Genomic DNA, 6,765 nt, shown 5'->3' with positions numbered 1-6,765 from the left:
GGTTTGCACCTGCGGTGCAAGCTGGATGTATGGATATAAGGGATCTGTATCCTGTGAGATCTGCTCTGCCAGACATGGTGGATTGGCGTGATGTGGGAGGCATCACCCCACCCCGTGGTCCCCGCAGGTCACCGTTTGTTGGTCCAAGACCTCATCCTAGCCCCTTTGGTCCACAAGCTCCTCAGGACCGGCTGTTCCCGGATGATCACGTTGAACTTCCAGGCTATGGAGGTGACTTCTATGAGGACTATTACGGAGCTGTCTGAGTTAGTAGTAGTATCACTAGTATTGTAATAGTTGTATCTCCACTGTCCTGCGTGACTTGTGGAATATGACTTTGTGTGTAATCAATTCCGGAGGTGTAGACAGATAATGTATAGGAGATTGGAATGCCTCCGATGAGATGTAACGTCTTTCATCATAGTTGTACTTTAGCCTGGGCTTGTACTAAACTATGTATGATGTGTATGACCGTTGGTATATATATGGCAGTTTTATATTACCATGACATACGGATGAACATCTCTGCATTCCGTGTTATCCATTACATTCTGCACTTCCTTGCTAAGTTTGAACCATCCTTATCTAAACCGTTGTCTTGTTTTCTCCTAGGATGGTCAACACCCGCAGCAACCCTGCTGCCCCGGAGCAGGGGGAAGCCAGTGCAGCTAGGGGTGAAAATCTGCCTCACCCGCCCTCTCTGGCCGAGGTGATGCTGGAGGCGGAAAGAAACAAGCGTGAGACTAACCGCTTACTGGAGCGAATTGAGCAGAACACTGCACGCCATCCGGAAATGACTTGGTGTCAATCAATGACTTTATCAAGCTGTAACCACCAAAGTTTAACCATTCCATCGAGCCCCTCGACGCGGATGACTAGCTTCGCAGCATCACCCACAAGCTACGTTCTGCCAACGTAGCCGAAGCCGACAAGGTTACTTATGCTGCCTATCACCTTGAAGGCCCTGCTTGCCTTTGGTGGGAAAACTTCGAAGCTATGCGCCCGGTCGGCCAAATTACTACTTGGGCTGAATTCAGTGAGGCTTTCCGTGAGCATCACATTCCGGAAGGTCTCATAGATCGCAAGAGGGAGGAGTTCTGCAATTTCACCCTAGGAAGACTGACTGTGGATGCATATAGTCGTGAATTTGGGAATCTGGCACGTTATGCCCCTGAAGAGGTATCTACCAACGCTAAGAAGCAGGCATGGTTCCGCAAGGGACTTAGCCCTGAGCTTCGCCGTGATCTTCGTCTGCACGAGTGCACATCCTTTCAGAAGCTGGTCAATAAAGCCATCAGCGCTGAGACAGGCCAGACTGATTATGACGCTTCATGCAAGCACTCCCATGATTTTGGCTCTTCATCCGGCTCGGGAGCTCAGAAGCGCCGGGTGTGGATTCCAAGCATGGCACTGCCACCCAGGTTTATTCCAAGGCCATCCTTTGAGGCGCCTCGTCCCAACCAGCAGTTTGCACCGCCCAAGCCCTATGGTGGCCCCGCTGCTAATGCTGCTCCATGCCCCAATGTGGTGACATGCTTCAAGTGTGGAGAGCCGGGTCACTATAGCCGAGAGTGTCCTCAGAACAACAACCCCAATTAGATTGGAAAGTCCGTTGGCCGTGGTAAGCCAGCGGGAAAGACATTCTATGCCAAGCCAGTCACTACTACACGTGGCCATGTCAACTATGTTTCAGCCGAGGAGGCTCATGAGGATCCTAACGTCGTCCTTGGTACGCTCCTTGTTAACTGCCATCCGGCATCTGTTCTTTTCGATACTGGAGCATCTCATTCATTCATATCCGAGAATTATGCTCGATTGCATAACACGACATTCTGTGACATGGCCTCTACCATGGAAATTCAAACCCTTGGCTCTAGATGGCAAACTTCTAGAGTAAGCCATGGGAATGAAATTCTTGTCGATAGACTTGTCTTCCTTGCATCCTTAATAGCTCTCAAGTCCTCGTACATAAACATCATTTTGGGTATGGACTGGATGTCAGCTCATTATGCTAAGATTGATTGTGCCACTAGAACCGTTCAACTTACTCACCCATCGGGCAAGACAGTCAATGTCTTAACTTGAGTGGCCAAGCGCCAGCTTTACTCCCTAAGTGCCAACCCCCTTCCAAACCTTGAAGATGTTCTGGTAGTCCGAGACTTTCCGGATGTCTTTCCAGAAGAACTGCCAGGTGTTCCACCTGACAGGGATGTCAAGTTTGTGATAGACCTTGTTCCAGGAACCGTTCCAATTTCTAGAAGACCCTACAAGATGGCACCCTTAGAACTAGCCGAGCTTAAGAACCAACTCGATGAGTCCTTGAAAAAGGGTTTCATCCGTCCTAGTTCCTCTCCTTGGGCTTGCCCCGTCCTCTTCGTCAAGAAGAAGGATGGAACGGATCGAATGGTTGTAGATTACCGACCTGTCAACTTGGTCACCATCAAGAATAAGTATCCGCTTCCTAGGATCAACGATCTGTAGGACCAGCTCACTGGGTCCTCAGTCTTTTCCAAAATGGATTTGAGGTTGGGCTACCATCAAATCAAAATAAAAAACGGGGACATTCCCAAAACGGCCTTTGTTACTCGTTATGGCCAATACGAGTATACCGTTATGTCCTTCGGTTTAACCAATGCCCCAGCCACCTTCTCCCGGTTAATGAACTCAGTCTTCATGGAGTATTTGGATAAATTTGTCGTAGTATACCTCGATGACATACTCATCTACTCCAAGAATGAAGAGGAACATGCCGAACATCTAAGGCCGGTATTGATGAAACTTCAAGAGCATCGCCTTTATGCCAAATTCTCCAAGTGTGAATTTTGGTTGCCAGAAGTGACCTATCTAGGCCATGTAATCTCTGGTAAGGGTATTGCTGTCAATCCCGAGCGAGTTCAAGCTGTCCTTGATTGGACTCCACCTGAGACGGTCAAGCAAGTTTGGAGCTTCCTTGGCTTAGCGAGCTATTGCCGCCGCTTCGTCGAGAATTTCTCCAAGGTTGCTAAACCTCTAACTGAACTCCTCAAGAAAGATAAAAAGTTCGAGTGGACTCCACAGTGCGAGTTTAGCTTTCAGGAACTGAAAAGACGCCTGACATCTGCTCCCATACTGGTACCACCAGATTTCTCCAAGGACTTTGTTACCTATTGCGACGCCTCGCGACAAGGACTAGGTTGCATACTCATGCAGGATCTTCAGGTAATTGCCTATGCTTCACGACAATTACACCCACATGAGGAAAACTATCCCACACATGATCTAGAGCTTGCAGCTATAGTCCATGCCCTCAAAACTTGGCGACATTACCTCCTTGGTAATCGTTGCGAGATCTTCACTGATCACCAAAGTTTGAAATATATCTTCACCCAACCAGATTTCAATCTCAGGAAAAGACGTTGGGTCGAGTTGATCTCGGATTACGACTTAGGAATAACTTACACCCCGGGCAAAGCCAATGTCATGGCTGATGCACTAAGTCGTAAGTCCTATTGTAACAACATGATGTTACAACAAAGTCAACCACTTCTCCACGAGGAATTTTGTAAGCTCAATCTTCACATTGTTCCTCGAGGATTCCTATCCACACTGGTGGCGAAACCTACCCTTATGGATCAGATCATCAAGGCACAGAAGGTAGATCCGGGAACCTCCCGTATTAAGAGAAGCATTAAGAAAGGAGTCGCGAATTGTTTCTCCATTGATGATCAAGGTGTCGTATACTTTGGAAATCGCCTAGTGGTTCCAAAGGCACGAAACCTGAGGCGGATGATCCTTAAGGAAGCTCATGAATCCCCTCTCACCATTCATCCCGGTAGTACTAAAATGTATCAAGACCTACGCCAGAGGTTTTGGTGGACTAGGATGAAGAGAGAAATCGCTCAATACATTGCTAATTGCGACGTTTGTCGTCGTGTTAAGGCAGAGCATCAACGGCCTGGTGGCACCCTTCAACCTTTGGCTATTCCTGAGTGGAAATGGGATAAAATCAGTATGGATTTCATCACTGGGTTTCCCAGGACCAAGAGAGGGAATAATGCCATCTTCGTCGTGATCGACCGAATTTCCAAAGTAGCCCACTTTCTACCTGTTCGTGAGAGTATCACCGCTAGCCAGCTAGCCGAATTATACATCTCCCGAATGGTGTCTCTTCATGGTGTTCCATTGGAAATTAACTCAGACCGTGGGAGTCTTTTCACCTCTCGATTTTGGGAAAGTTTCCAAAATGCTATGGGAACTCGTCTCTCTTTTACCACCGCCTTCCATCCTCAATCAATTGGTCAAGTAGAGCGAGTCAATCAAATTCTGGAAGATATGCTCCGAGCTTCTGTCATCTCGTTCGGAATGGGTTGGGAGAATTGCCTTCCATTCGCGGAGTTTGCCTATAACAATAGTTATCAATCTAGCTTGGGCAAGGCTCCTTTCGAAGTTCTCTATGGACGAAAATGTTGAACGCCTCTTAACTGGTCAGAAACCAGGGAAAGACAACTCTTTGGCCCTGATATGATTCAGGAAGCAGAAGAACAGGTTCGCGTTATTCGTGAGAAATTGAAAACAACCCAATCTCGTCAAAAGAGCCAATATGATTGTAGACATAAACTCATGACTTATGAAGTCGGCGAGAAGGCTTACCTTCGGGTTACTCCGTTAAAAGGAACCCATCGTTTCGGTATCAAAGGCAAATTGGCTCCTCGTTACATCGGACCCTTTCGCATTCTTGCCAAACAAGGAGAAGTTGCCTACCAATTGGAACTACCTTCGCATCTTTCCAGAGTTCACGATGTCCTCCACGTTTCTCAACTCGGGCGTTGCTTCGCGGATCCTATCCGTGGAGTGGACCACGAAACGCTTGATCTACAAGATAACCTCTCGTATCGAGAATATCCCGTTCGTATCCTTGATCAAGCCGAGCGTACCACTAGACATCATAATATCAAGTTTCTCAAGGTTCAATGGTCACACCATTCCGAGAAAGAAGCCACTTGGGAAAGGGAGGATCGTCTTCGACTCGAGTACCCCACCTTCTTTCCGGAGGATCCTAAATCTCGGGACGAGATTCTTTTGAGTGGGGGTGAGTTGTCACACCCTAGCTAGTTCAAGCATTAGAGTGTGCATCATGTTTAATTCCTTTTAAATTTGAAATGGGGATGACAGAACCTGTCGGGGATATACCCCACGGCGTAAACCGGCCGCAAGTTAACCCAGCCAGGACTTGGCGGTTTATCTGAAGACCCCGCTGACACTTGGCGAGTTACTGGCGACCCGCCCTGACCTGGCGGTTTACAAGCAACCCACCTGGTCATTATGACTCACTGGTGATCCGGCGTGCGGGACAGACGAATGACAAGGCCCAAGGCCCAGAAGGTCGGTTCACGTTTAATGGTGGGCTGGTTTAAGAAGAAAGGCATGAGGAACGTTTATCTTACAAGGAGTTAAGACCTGGACTTGTATCCGGTTTGTATTAGAGATAGACTAGTCCTAGTCCTAATAGGACTCCACATGTAAACCGCCCCTTCAACATATATAAGGAGGGGCAGGGCTCCTCAAAGGGGGAGAAGATTGACAAGTTCCACAAGTTGGACAAGTTAGGTTTAGACAATAGCTCTCGAGATAGAGCACTCTTGTAACCGTGATCATCATCATCAATATCAATGAAGCAGGATGTAGGCTTTTACCTCCACCGTGAGGGGCCGAACCTGGGTAAAACATCGCGCCTCTCGTCCCGCTCAACCCCTCTCAAGCTACCACATAGATGCGTTGGCCTCGTGACCAAGTCCTGACACTAAGGACATCTGCCGTGACAATTCCACGACAGTTGGCGCCCACTGTGGGGCTTGCGCACGGTGGTGTTGAGTTCTTGAAGGGATTTCTTCAGGGATCGAGAAGTTCATAATTTTTCGGATGAAAAAGTTAGCTCCAGAAAGATCTACGTCGACCAGCAGACGGAACAGCGCGTACGAAGTTATGATTGGGAAACTTTAAGGGATGCGTACTAAAGCGGCTGCAGCACGCGCCATAGAGATTCGCCGAGTCCAAGTCGGGATGCGCCGCCGCAAGTCGCCGAGACTGACAAAGTTCTTTCCTACTGATTCAACTCATAAGCAGAGATGAAGATCGATTCTTGGGCGGGCAGTCCGCCGAGGTGGACACCAGTTTCCGCTGCGCCGCCACTATCAAATAACAGGCCATCTCCGCGCACACGCGTTCAAGTCCATCCAGTTGGTCCAGCAACAGTAGCGCTGTCACATCTTGAAACTACAGGCCTGCCACCCACGTGAAGGGCCAAACACCAACGTGAATCAAAAACTAATATTACTAGTACTCCTACATGGGAAGGGCAAAGATGTATGCACCAAGGACCCCTCACGTGAGTTTGCCAAACGTGCTAGTTCACGTAAAAAAAGAAGAGAGAAGAGAAATAGTAAACCGGCAACGTCCTCAGCGGCCGGTCCCTGCACTGGCGATGAGTAGCTCACGGGCAGCAGTGGTGGCGGATCAAAGATAGTGCCTAGCTCCAAGTTGCTCCTGCTCTACTTCGCCGGAACAATCTTGCTGCAGCCCAAGTTGCTGCTGGCCGGTCAAAGTTGCCGCAAGTAAAAACGTGTCAGGTGATATCCGTCCGGTTTATTTCAACGCATATTATTTTTGTATGAACAAATACTTTGTCTTGCAATATTTTTTAATGCGGGATAACTATTTATTATAAGAGCGATGGACATGTCATATATAGCTCGCGCCATCTTTATAATGTGCTAGCATCTGACCATG

Source organism: Triticum urartu, chromosome 2A, assembly GCF_056163025.1.
Source record: "Triticum urartu cultivar PI428250 chromosome 2A, HENAU_Tu73, whole genome shotgun sequence".
NCBI classification, from domain to species: domain Eukaryota; kingdom Viridiplantae; phylum Streptophyta; class Magnoliopsida; order Poales; family Poaceae; genus Triticum; species Triticum urartu.
Note: the sequence above shows the minus strand (reverse complement) of the source record.